Genomic DNA, 13,983 nt, shown 5'->3' on the forward strand with positions numbered 1-13,983 from the left:
GGAGTTTTGGAGGTTCTGTAAAGGAGGAATGTACTTTTCCATATAATAGTCCCCCTTTTATTTTTTGGAAATATGTTTTTAGACTCCCTATCGATGCCTGAAACCGAGGAGAGTGCTGAATTCTAGACCTCTTTTTTTCATATATATATATATATAGTCAATGCTTAATTTGCAAATTAGGTGTGAAAAGAGCCTAACAACAGTAACTAATGATAAAATAAAATTATTGCAATAAAAACTATGTTAATAGGGTCTTCCCACCCTAATACCTTATTTTCCTACATTCACTGTTCTCTTTGTGTTAATTTGGGGTAACACCTAAAGTAAACACTTTGGGGTGACTCTTCAGTATATTCAAATTCCCAGCATCACGATTCTTGTGCTTTGCAGCATTATTAGGTAAAAGGAGGGTTCTTTGTACACAGGCACTGCAATATGATACTCAAAGTGTATAAGGATGGGTAGGTACTATGGGGCATATACAGCTGATGGGGATAAGCTAAATGGAGGAATGAGTCACATTCTGATGGGACAGATTTCATCATCCTATTCAGAGTTAATTGCAGTGAAATCTTCTGAATTATTTGCTTCTAGAATTTTTCATTTAATATTTTTAGACTTCAATTGACCATGATTAACTGAAAGCTCAGAAAGCAAAGCCACAGATACAGGTAGATGGCTTGCTTTAGCCAATGGATCCTAACTGGGTGTGATTCTGTCCGAGTATAAGCAGAAGTATGAGGAACTAGTCCAAATTTTAGCCATCCTTTTTTCCATACCACAGGAATATCATTTCCCAAATAGGGTTTGCTCCTTCTACTTGGATTTTCTGAAGAAGACACATGCAGCAGAGCCACATCCTCTGGAATCTGCCTCCAATAGTATAAAGCAAGAAAGAAATGAGCCTTGGGAGACAACTCAACAGACACTCTCTCTTGAAAGTACTCCTTCAGGGGCAAAGGAGGGGAGGAGAGGAAGACACGCTGTGGTGATTCCAGCTATTTTCATAGTCAAGGGGATTTATAGGAGCCTTGGAAAAAGGTAATCAGTTGACAATGCTGAGCTTGCTTAGAATATGCTGAGATGGGATTTGCCAGGGAGTAGAGTAGATGGAATCTTTGGAAAGAATTCTGAATAGAAGTTTCATGATGCTGTCCACATGCTCATGATGGTACTTGCGGCCAGCTGAGAAGGAGAGGTGGGGAGGGGTTACCCAGGGATAGGTGGTAGGATAAGGAACATCTGTAGTGAATGGGCCAGAGAAACATTCCCCAAAGAACAGTGACTTCAGGCTGTAGGTACAACTCACTTGATAGTGTTTGCCCAGCATGCATGATCCCTACATTGCATAGACCAGGTATGGTGCTACATGCCTGTAATCCTGTACCTGGGAGGTGTACACAAGAGGATCGGAAGTTCAAGGTCATTTCCAGGCTACACAGGAAGTTTGAGGCCAGTCTGGGCTACATGAGACCATACCATAAAAATAAGGCAAAACTTCAATATAAATGGAAAATAAAGTGGTTGCTTTACTCTATTCCTCCTACTCCCCATATTTTAGGAAGATCTCTATACTCTGTGTGAGTTGGCTTTTGAGGGTCAAGTTTCTCATCTGGGATAATGTGGAATGGAGAGAGAGAGCCAAAGAGCAAGGGAGAATCAAACAAACCCATTACCATGCAAGGAAGCAGTTGCTCCCAATGAGAATGTGAGTCTTGGAGAATGCATCGGTATTTGGGAAGGATATGGACTTCCAAAAGATGTTCTTTAGGGCTTTGGACTTCATGGGAACCTAGGTAGGAGCCTGGAGTACATATTCAGATCAACCAGCTATGGTGGGGTCTGGGATTCTGTATTTCAAATGATTTATTTCAAGCTCTTTCATGATGGTGAAGTCACTGGTCCTGGACCAGATTTTGGATTGTGAGGCTGTAGGTTTTAAAGGAGTGGGAAAATCGAGACGGCATCATAGTATCCCTGTCTCCAGACCACCTCCCTCAAGTATCATTTCCTGAGGAAACAAGGCTCCTCTGGTCTCTCAGAGCAAGGCGGTAACAGGAAGAGCCCTAGAAGCCACTCTTCTTGTGTCAGCACTTTGCCTTGGTCTGGCTCATTCTGCACCCAGGCAGGGTGGAAGTAACACTAGGGTATGGTGAGAGCCCATTTTTCCTGCTTTGACCCAGGTTATTGAAACAACAGTGTCCAAGGGGAACCAAGGACTTTTTGGCCTCAGAGCACACTCTATTAGAAAGATGGACGGATGAAAGAAAAAAAAAAAGAGACATTTAAAAATGGTGTTTTTCTTTAGAAAGTTCGCTTCAGGAAGCCAAGCATTAATTGCATGCTTCATTGTGAGAGGGCTGTGTGGTAAACTCCCTTGTTTTCAACAGATGTTGAAGCACTCTGAGCCAGAATTCAGGACAACTGTTCTCCCTACATATCCACCCCAGCCCCAGGGGCTGTGGTAAAGTTGACTATATTCAGGTCAAGCAAGGCTCTGGTAACCTCACAGAAACCTCACAACTCACTGAATCTGAAACAGAAATGGTGGCTGGAGAAGAGACGAGGATGAGGAGACCCCAGAGTTGACAGGAGCCCTGTACCAGGAGCTCCAGGTACTGAGAGCTAAGTTATTACTCATATGATGAATGGGCCTTGTTGCTGTCCTCTTTTTCTACGGAAAGTCCAGGTCACTCTTACATATTCCTGGAAAGATGGTCCATATTTAGAACTGAAATTTGCATTTGGGAAACATCTTTGCTTGGGACTTTTGTCCCAATGCTGTCTTCCCCTCCACTCCCACCACCTAGCCACAGTGAATGGGGCAATCATACTTCTGCAGCATGTTTCAACATTAACAAAGTGCACCACACTCACATCCATGGGGCACCCAGGAAATGGAGCAGTTTATTCTCTGGTATTTCAGGCAAAGAGATGGAAGTCTTTAGGGGCTTATATACTCAAGTAAAGTTAAGCACCAGCTCTGAAGTCTGAGTGCTGGATTCATATTTATGAGTCGGGCCATGTAGCCTAGGCAAACCCTGAAACCTGTTGAAACCTGTGTTTCCCCCTCTGCAAAGTGGAAGTAACATTATGATGGAGAATCTTTTATAAGACCAAGTGAAGGAAAAGTGCAAGACCTTCGGCTGGTAAATCTTCCTTTTTGCTATTGAAGCGGGATAGAAAAAAGTCATAGAGGTTAAAAGGTTTGTCCAAGCCCACAGAATGTCAGTATTGTATTTGAAATGGAGATGTTTTGGTGTCAAATACAGTCCTGTCACACTCACTACATTCCATCCCCAGGACCTCAGACACTGGAACTCCACAGAAGACTACACGCTGGCAGGGGCTGGCCTCTCTCCTTACTCCCGTGAGCACCCTGAAGTCTGAAATAGCTGTACTAACACACCATACTTAGAAACAGCCTGCCCCTGCCCCATGCTGGGGATTGAATCCAGGGCCTTGCACGTGCTAAGCAAGTATGCTACCACTGAGCTGTTTTTAGAGCCCCCATTCAGTCTTTTTTATAAAACAGCAACACAGTGGTAGGGTAGAAGGATGGAAAGGACCCACTGGCTGAAAGTCTGTCATGGTTCAGTCACTCCAAAGATACCCTGTCTGTGCAAAGCTCAAAGTACCTGCACAAAGCAGTGTAATTCCTGTGAAGAGAGAAAAATCCAGAGAGGTGAAGCACCTAGCCTGTGGTCACCCAACTAGCACAAGATGGGAAAGCAATTTAAATCATAGACGCACACTCCCCATCTGTTGATGTTACTTCTATCTTTTAAAAAAGGGAAGATTACCACAGGGGTGTTCCCTGCATATGATGGTTTACAGTTTGTTTTGACCTCCTTTGTTCATGTTCTTTGTTTCGTATCAAAAAATGTGAAGCTTAAATCTTTTCCTCTTTTCCTACCAAAATAGAATCCAAAACATATAAAATGCCATGCTTAGAACATTCGCATGTAGGAGATAGAGGTCTTCCTCAACTGTGCCCAATGTTATGCTGAATGCACATATAACATACACGACTTATACAATCCTCTAATATCATTATGAAATGGGCATCGTTGGTTTTATTTTTTCAGCTGATAAACTTCAGGGAGGTTAAGTGACTTGCTGCAAGTACACATATCTATTATGTACAGACTCAACTGGCTCTTTCTCCTAGACCACTTAGCCTCCAAGTTTACAGGCAGGGCAAACAAACACCCCAGGAGGCTTTAGTCAGATTCTTTCAGAATGTCACAATAGACATTTGGGGTTGGGCAGGCCCTCAGCACAGCTCCTCCAGAAACAAGCTTCACTTACAGGGTGGGGAGGTCACTGGGGAGGCCTGGAGAGTGGTGACGGGTGTCCAGTGAAGCAGGCAAAGCAGGTTTCCAGAAAGCTTGGGCTGGGCAAAACCAAGTGGTCCAGGCGGGCTGTCAGAATCAGGAATTCCAGTAGCTTTCCAGGGAAAAAGCCCCGTACTGGGGGAATCTGTGGAGTCCAGTGGCATGTAACTAGGCAAACTAGAGAATCAGTGGCTTATAACCTAGGACTGAGCAGGTCACCTCCTCAGGTCTTGTGGGGAATGGAGCAGGCTCTGCCCCCATGGAATCACAGCACACATGAAGTATCTCTGGTTCTGAGGTCACGCTGAATTCCAACCCCAGCTGTTGCATGTTAGCTTTTAGCTTTTGTAGCCCTGGAAAGTTACTCCAGTCCTCTGTGTCTCATGCTCTTCATCTTTCGAATGTGCATGCTGGTCAAATCTAGCCCTTACATTTGTTGTGGCGAGGAAATAAAGGAGAGCGAGAGAGAAAAAAAATAAAAATAAAAATAAAAAGGCAAGCGCCTCATTGCCTGTAGTACTCTAAACTGCATGAGCTTGAAGTATTTTGCTGGTGCTGGACTGACTTTCACAGCTAGGTTGTGGTGCTCTCCTGTGAAACAAATAATCTCGCAACAGAAAAACAGGAAGACAATTTCTTTGTTTTCTAAGCACAAAGAAACTGTTAAGAAATAAACCACAAAGGTAACAAACATTTCTTTCCCTGCTAATATGAGTGATTGCTACTTTTCTACTAATTACATTTTTTTGCCTCCTTCTTCCCAGAAAGATCACATGGAACACAACTGTAGTTAAACAAAATTGAGTTTATTGAGTCAATTCAGTGAAAGAGCACACATATTGTAAGGACTCATGGGTGTATCCACCAATGGTGTTTGAAAAGATGTAAAGTTGAATAGAAGGTGAAATTGTATCAGGTGAATTTGGAGATTCAAGGAGGCGGAGGTTTGCCCTCCAGTGTGTGCCATCAGAAAATGGAGAATTCTATGATATGGCATTTGTTCAACTACAGCTGTATTCTAGGAGGTCTTTGGTAAGCAGAAAAGCACATAGAAAGGATGTAGAAGCATCATTGGCACAGAGGAAGTGCCATGCAAGGGATCCATCAGCATCACTGGGTGGTTTAACCCAGGCAAAGTCAGACACAGGGAATTCAAAGAGGGAAAGATGAAGAATGGATTTAGAGTCAGGTGAATTCAGTTGAAATACCTATCTACTCTTCAAAACATTCAAAATATAGCTGAGTATTCCTTATCCAAAAAATGTAGGCATGAACATCTTTCAGAGTTATGTGGGCATTGTAATTCATCTGTTGGGCATTCCTTATCTGAAAATCAAAAATACAAAAGTGCTTCAAAATCCAAAATCCTCTGAGGAACATTCTTAATTTTTTTAATTTTTGGATTAGGGATGCTCCACCTGAGATTTTGACTGGGATGATATCACTTTTGCCACCACGATCAAGTTGCTTAACGTCTGTGTGATATAGTTTCTCCATTTATGAGAAGAAAAAAAAATCATAAATTTTTCTTAAGGCACCATCAATCATGCAATTATATTAAGATGTAACTTAAACTGCAAAGTCTACGATATAGTCAGAGGTTGCCTGGTTACTTCAACTTAACCCAAAGTTGACAAGAGAAAGAAGGCTAATCTGATTTTGACATTACTATGCCAGCATTGTAATCATCTGTACAAAAAGCCTGACTCTGACATTTCATTTTTAAGAATGGCCCTGAACTTGGAGGACACTCGTTCCCCTAGAGATCTCTTGGAATCCTCTGTCTCCTGGAGCTGTACTGATGGAACTGCCTCTGGAACTGTTTCTGGAATTCTGTCCCCTGTCAGTCTCCACCCATAATCTTATTCAAAATGGTTTCTCCAGCTTCAATTGGGGAAGTACAAGCTTGACTCCCCCCTAATCTTAACAAATCATCCCTCTGTCCTTTTCATCCCTAGTTCTAGAGATCCTCACTCATCCAAGGTCAATCATCTTTTCCCGATCTTCATTGTGTTCAGTGGCGATGGGTGCACTTCCTTTCAGCTTTGGTTATGTTCTCAAGTATATCCATGTTCATTCATTATCTCTTTGGTACCAGACTGAGGTTGCCAAGGACATGAGATCAGGTCCCCAAGTCACAAGACACAAGAGCACATGGTAAAAGCTAATTAAAAGTCATTGGTCCAGATTCTGTCCATTTATAAAAGTCATTCCTTCAAAGGGTTACTTAAATTCTTGCACTATTTTACTTATTTTTATTTTTTAAAAGCCAAACTTTATTTTATGTAAAACACTACAGTTTGCACATTGAATAACACTACAGTATTCTTATTTGATGTAAACAGAATTCCAACAGCCAGAAGTTGGTTTATGGCCCTCCTGGATCTGTTAAAAAAAAAAAAAAAAAAAAACACCAAACAAAAGAGACAGACTGTAAATTGGGGTGATCCTGCCCCCCAATATGCACACTCTCAGTGTTGTGGATTTTTGGAGTCTGGCATGGGAGTCTGCCCAAAGCACTCAGCTATGGGCATGGTGAATAAAAAAAAAAAAAAACCTCCCTCCATTGGGTATATGACAGACTAGGGAAATGAACCTGAAGTTGCCAAAACTACAGTGTCCCCCATGGTGGTACCATTGAAGCTGTGTCTACTATTGAGACATTGTCATCTTGTACCATGAGTCAAAGGAAATCAGGTCCATCATAGCCTGATATATCATTTACTTTTCTGTTGTTATAATAAACCACCAAGATCAAGGCGACTTATAGAATAGTTAATTTGTCTAATAGTTCCAGAAGGATAAGAGCCCATCATGGTGGGGGAGGCATAGCAGGAGGCAACTGGAGCAGAAAGCTGAGCATTCACACCTTCAAGTAGGTACCAGAAGCAGAGAGACAGACTGGAAATGGGACGTGACTATGAGCTCTCAAAACCTACACTTAGTGACCTGCTTCCTCTAGTAAGACTGCACCTCCCAAACCTCCTCCAACAGCACCACCAACTGAAAACAAAGTGTTCAAATACTTGGAGCCTACGGGGGATATTTGCTCAAACCAGCACACATATGAACAGTGACTCCACTCTGAGTAGCAGGCCATTGGATCCAAGAACTGAGACATGATTGTGGCACACCACAGAATAACGGAGGGACGTGCCTACATGACTTTGTCTCTAAGACGATTATTAAACCTGAATCTTGTGTTCCATGGGGAATTCTGTCTCTCTGAAGTGTCAAGATGGTCATTTGGTCTCTCATCAAGAATGCTGGGACCGATGTCCCCTTCCTAACATTCCTTCCCTGGTAGGAACCTTGGTCAATTCTGTGTTCCAGACTTCTCCAATGATTTCCTTTACTGTCAGCTGTGTTAATGAGATTGAGCATAGTGGTCTGGCTGAGGCAGGCTTATGAAGGATATCCAAGCCATCTGTAGCCTCCTGAAAAACTTCCTCTGAAAACCTCAAATAAGCCCTTCTGCCTTTTGGCTAAGCAAAGCCTTTATCAAACCCAAAGAACAGGTGAAGACAACAGCATAGCTGTCATGTGCCAGGCTGTCAGTGAACTGCCCTAGGCCAGCAGGGAAACACTAGCTTTCCTCATGATTCACTTGCAGAGAGTGGTTCTGAGTCCAAATACTAAAATAGATAGCTAGATACCAATCTAGCTAAAATCTTTGGCCCTATAATAGTTTCCCATGCTGTGCCTAATCCAGACCTGGTAACAATGTTCTAGGACATCAAGTGGTGAAGCAGCCATTTCACTGCCTTGGAATACCTGGATTACTTCATGATGGTGGAACACGAGCACATTGACACCCAGAGTGGCAATGGAAACTCAACACTCTGGACAACAGATATTAAAGTGAGCTTACCAGGGCTGATGACGACTCCTGAATTCCAGTTTGTCAAGACTCCTTTATCAAGGTCCCTGTCACAGAGATTCTATAATCTCTTCAAGAGCACTCTCAGATTTGGGAGCAAAGAAAATCTCCCACCAATTTAAGCTAACAAGGCAGGGGCTAGAGAGATGGCTCAGTGGTTAAGAGCACTGGCTGCTCTTGCAGAGGACCCTGGTTTTGTTCTCAGCACCAGCATGGTGGCTAACAACCATCAGTAATTCCAGTCCCAGGGGATCTGTCGCTCTCTTCTGACCTCTATGGGCGTTGTACTTACGTACATGTAGGCAATACACTTATACTCATAAAATAAAAATAATAAATAAAATACTGTTTAAAAGTCAACAAGGCAAATTTTTTCCTACTCCATACCTCAAGTAAAATTGTGCCTCCTATTGCTTCCCAGCATTTAGTGATGGCAAGAAATGGTGCACACATTCTCTCTGCTCTTCAGCCTTCTGTATCTATTACTGCTTTTAGCATTTTTTTTGCACTATTTTACCTTCTTTTAGGTTAGGCTATATCTTAACTTGGAATTTTTTGCTCTGCATCAGTAAAGAGGCATCTTCAGGAGCCCCTTCATCTAGCCTCGGATTGCTGGCTACCTCCTTTTTCAGGGGCACCAGGAATGATAAACATTCTCAGCCCCACTTCCCTTGTCAATGTGTGCAACACACCTGCTGGATACCTGGTTTTTCTGACAACACACAATGAAGTTAATTCCTCCCTACAAGTTCGTAGTAAGGAACAAACAAATAAACATAATGAGACTGTTAAGGGGTTGTAATTACTCCCTCAGAATTTCTTCCTGCAGACGGTCTCTCATTTGAGGACTGTGCTGGACAGCTTTAGTTGTCAACTTGACATACCTGGGTAGAGGAAGCCTCAACTGGGGAATTGCCTCCATTGGAATAGCCTGTGGCCATGTCTGTGGGACATATTCTTGATTGTTGAATGATGTGGGAGGGCCCAGCCCACCGTGGATGGTGCCACCCCTGGGCAAGTGGGCCTATGTTGTATAAGAAGGCAGGTTGAATAGGGGCCAGGGGAGCAAACCAGTAAGCAGCATTTCTCCATGGCCTGCGCTCCAGCTCCTGCCTTCAGGTTCCTGCCCTGAGTTCCTACCTTGGGCTGCCTCAGTGATGAACTGTGACCCAGGAGATGTAAGCTAAATAAACCCCTTCTTCCCCAAGTTGGTATTGGTCAGGGTATTTTGCCACAGCAATGGAGAAACAGACTAAAACAAGGACTCCATTATCTACCAAGCTGTTGGCCATTGGCCATGATGTTTTTATGTCTTAGTGTGAACTGATCCCTTGGGTAAAGCCACATGCATTATGGGTAGGGGACAGGCTGAGCAGCTGTAACAGACAACCCCCACTGGCCTTATGTAAGACAGAAGTTAATTTCTCTCTTAGTAGTTCAAAGGAAAGTATCTTAGTGGGGTGGCTGTCCTTTATAAGTCACCCAAATGTCTTGCAACTTTGTTTCTGCACATCCCCATCATGTGAACTTCCTTTCTGGTTGAGACTGGGTTGGTGTCCTACCTGAAAGTGCAGCAGAAGGGGCTTTGGGTTTAAAGAGTTGGTCTAAAGGCTTCCTGCATTGTTTTCCCTCTGCTACGTCCTCACACTGCAAGGAAGGAAAAAAACATCGCCTACTTGGGTAACCATGTGCTCAGCTTCATTGGAGAGTTTAATCTATTCCAAGTCGGAATTGGGAATAATGGAAGCAAGGAAGCATCAGGAGGGTAAACACTGATCAGTTACCTTGCCAGCATACTGAGCCTGAACTCTTGTTCATATTGAGTAAATAGGTGAAAAACAGAGGTAGGAAGTTTATTCAGATGTTTGAATTCACAATGCCCCCAAACAAGCATTTGGACTCATCCTAGCCAACGAGCAATTATTTTAAAGCTTCCTTGTAGATCTTGGCATTAGAAAGGCAGATTCTAATCCATATAACTTATTACATGAACACTCAAGTAATCCACATACATAGAGGCAGATATGTGCACGTATGCCAAATATGTATAGACATTAATCATGTACAGGAACATGAGACATTACTTATCCCCCCACTTTTTGCATGGTTATGACATTATTGAAAAAAATGAAGTCTTAGGAGCCAGAAATCTGGGTCTCAAGTGCAGCCCACGGCGGAGGTACTCTGTAACTGCTGGCCAACAAGTCAAATGCAGCCCACAGCGGAGGTACACTGTTAACTGCTGGCCAACAAGTCATTTTGCCTTGATTTTTACTTCTGCATTTCTAGAGGGACCATATTACCTGTTTGGGAGTCTGTTTTAAAATTAAGCAAAATGCTATGCCTATTTGCCTGACAGAAAGCTTTAGATATAGTTAATATATAATCAAACATTAACTGATACTTTCTTCTTACTAAGTAACTGAAGCCCAGAGCAAGTTAATAGTGAGCTGGAAATCATCTATCTACCATCTTCTCCTTAATCCAGAGTAAGATCATTTTTAAATACATTCTGCTAGCAGGTACAATTATCTTTTTTTTTCAAATATAAGCCTTTTTAAAGTAAGCTACTTGTTGAAGTATAGTGGACATACAGAATTTTCCAAACAGGACCTGGTCCATGTCAGCACTTAGATCAAGAACAAGAACATTACCAGCAGCCTGTAAACAACCCGTATAGTCCCCTGTGTGAATCACTACTTAGCATCTAGACAAATTTCTCTTTTTATACCGAGAAAGAAAACTAAAATTAATTGAGGGAAAACCCAGAGCAGGTAGCCTGAGACACCAGCCTTCCTGATGGCTTAAGAAAACCACATACAGGTTATCAAAGATATCCAGTCCTTCTGTCTGCTGAAAAAAGACAGGTGCATGGTAACCTTTGCTTCTGCTTCTATAAATATGCTTCCCTGATTGTAATTCCAGCTCATGCCCATCTTCTTCTAATTTGTACTGTAGAGACCCCTGTGCATGGTCCACAGTCACATAGACTGGAACGCCCTGTGACCCCAGTGCCCACCAATGCTAAGTGGGTCTGGGATGCCATTGAATTATTCATAAATATTACAAAGAACCTACTACCTGTGGTTAGGCTTTGGAGACTACTCCTCTCGGCCTGCTACCAGCAGGATCAGGAGTAAAAGCTGGCTCCCCACTTTGTCTCCAGTATCTAATTTGAAAGCACCAGTTTCCATTATAGTTTTTGTGTCGCAACATTTAATACAAATAGAATCTCATGTATATATTACTATGTCTGGCTTTTCTCACTTTATGTAATATTAGAGACAATCACACAGGTTGTTACTTTTGTTTGTTCACACCTCTCAGCATTAAAGTGAATTCACAACAGTGCTTATCTGTGACTGTTGATGGGCACCTGAGTGTGATGGTTAATCTTCATTGTCCACTTGATGGAATTTAGAACCATCTAGGAGACTGGGGATTCTAAGCACACCTCTGGGAAGGCAAGACCAACCCTTGGGTATCAGCATCTCATGGGCTAGGGCTGAATTAAAGGGGGGAAAAGAGAAAACCCAGTGCGTACCAGCGTGCTTCTGCTTCCTGATTCTGGATGCGATGTGACCAGCCACCTCCTGCTCCTGCTCCTGCTCCCACCCTTCCCTGCCACTATGACCTCTATCCCCTCAAACAGTGAGCCGAAGTAAGTCCTTCCTCCCTCAGGTTGCTTCTTGTCAGAGATTTAACCATAGTGATTAGAAAAGTAACTAGTATATGAGATTTTCGCCATTCTTCTTTTTTCTTTAATTAGTAAATTCTGGCCTTTCTACAATTTCTTACATGTATGCTCTAGATTCTGGTCCCTTTACTCCCTTTCATTTCTCTCCAGCCCCTTCCAGCCCCTTCCAGCCCCTAGACCCCGTAAAGCTCCTTCCCCTATTTACTAGTTTCAGTTTTGTTTAGTGTCATACAGAGTTTAACTAGGGCCATCTGTGTGATCCTGAGTTTGAAAACTGGCCGTCAGAGCTTGATGGGCTCATCAGTGGATCCACTTGGCCTTTTAGTTAAAGTACAAATACTCTTTAAAAATTATTACATTTATTTACTGCTTGGGTACCCATGATATGTGAAGGTTACAGGACAACTTTCAGGACTGGTTCTCTCCTTCCACCATATGGATCCTGGTGACTGAACTCAGGTTGTTAGGCTTGGCAGCAAGCACTTTTACCCATTGAGCCGTCTCACCAGCCACAGATTTTAGCTATCTTAAGAGTGCTACTCCCAAACAGGATTTGTTAGGATTTACATATCGTCACCTTTTGTAGATGCAACTATGACATTTTACAAAGTGACTGAGAAATCCCTAGTTTTAATTGATAGGACCATGAAATGCTTTGACTAGTCTGTTTCCATTTCTCCTCCACTGACCCTAAGTTTCTTGGAATCCAGGAATTTTACTTTTACTCTTTGAAATCAGTAGATCCTGGTCAATCAAACAGTGACAACCAAAGAAATGTATGTATTTTTTATTTCTCAGTTTCTGAGTCTTAAAGATTTGGGAGTAACCTGGCTGTTGTTCCAACTTTGGCATCTGTAATGAGATTGGAACAGATGTTCTGGGCTATTGTTACCTGGAAGCATGACTGCAGTGATCTGCCTTCATGGCGGTTCTGTTCTGTGACTGGGAAGGCTGGCACTGGCGGTTGGCATGAGGCCTCAGTTTTCCTCTTCATGTGTCTATGCATAGGGATACTTGAGCACCCTCCCAATGTGGTGGCTGGCTACACAGTGTGAGCAGTCCAAGAGCCCATGCCTTGAACATGACACATGATCATTTTCTCAGCATTGTACCAATGGTCATGTGCATTATCCTTAATCAGTAGGGGAAGACACTACACAAGAACAAGAATTCCAGAAGGTGAGGATCATTAAGGGCCATGGTCAGTGTTGGCAACCATACCAGGAAGTCCTTCCTAGCTTTTCTTCAATAATTGGAATTCTAAGTAGTTGGCCCAGGACAAGGTAAATTCTGATGGGTGAGGAGAAGGAAAGAAGAGAGAATATAAACAAGAAGTCTAGGGAGAAAAGCCTTCATAAAAACCATACAAGAGGCAGCTAAGGATTTAGGTAAGTATATTGCTCATAAGGGAAGACTGTGAGTAGGGACCAAAATAGCTTTTCTTTACTTGATTAAATAATGTTTTCCCATTGCTCAAACTATTCTCAATTTTTATCATAGTACATCATAGTAATTCACCATCCATCTATCCACGCACTCCTTCCATATTAAACATCCAGCAAATGCCAGGTGCTAATCCAGAGGGTTGGGGGATTGGAGGGTGAGCAAATACACAATCCCCGGCAAGGGGTGTGAGGAGAGGGAACAGATATTTACTATGCATCCATTGCATTCTAATAATTGTCTTCTATTATCTTAACTCACATAACTACTCTGGAGGTCGGAAAGATGAGTCCTACTTTGCAGATAAGAGAAGTGAGACTGCTGAAGAGAGGTGAAGCCCAGGGCTGCAGTACAGAGCAGAAAAAGACTGAACTCCAGAGATGCACAGATACAGCACAATGTCAGTTTTAGGACAGAATGACTTAGGGGAAGAGAGCATGGGTCTGGGCTATGTAAATAGTGGACAGACTCTTGACCTAGCTGTACTTTGATGCAAGAGAGTCTGTCATTTTAAAAACTGAATATGCTCCCCTTTCACCCTATTTGGATAGTCTTCCTCAAGGCTATTCAAAACTAAGTAATGAGTGCACTTTGACCTATTCAGAAAATGGGGGATTGACAAACTA

At 42.6% G+C, this 13,983-nt stretch overlaps 1 pseudogene; it reads left to right on the forward strand.

The window, feature by feature from the left end:
• Positions 1 to 435: 435 nt before the first annotated feature.
• Positions 436 to 8,613, forward strand: LOC103737143 (annotated as a pseudogene).
• The last annotated feature ends 5,370 nt before the right edge of the window (positions 8,614 to 13,983 follow it).

The sequence above is a fragment of the Nannospalax galili genome, unplaced genomic scaffold (assembly GCF_000622305.1).
Source record: "Nannospalax galili isolate Female #2095 unplaced genomic scaffold, S.galili_v1.0 scaffold718, whole genome shotgun sequence".
NCBI classification, from domain to species: Eukaryota; Metazoa; Chordata; class Mammalia; order Rodentia; family Spalacidae; genus Nannospalax; species Nannospalax galili.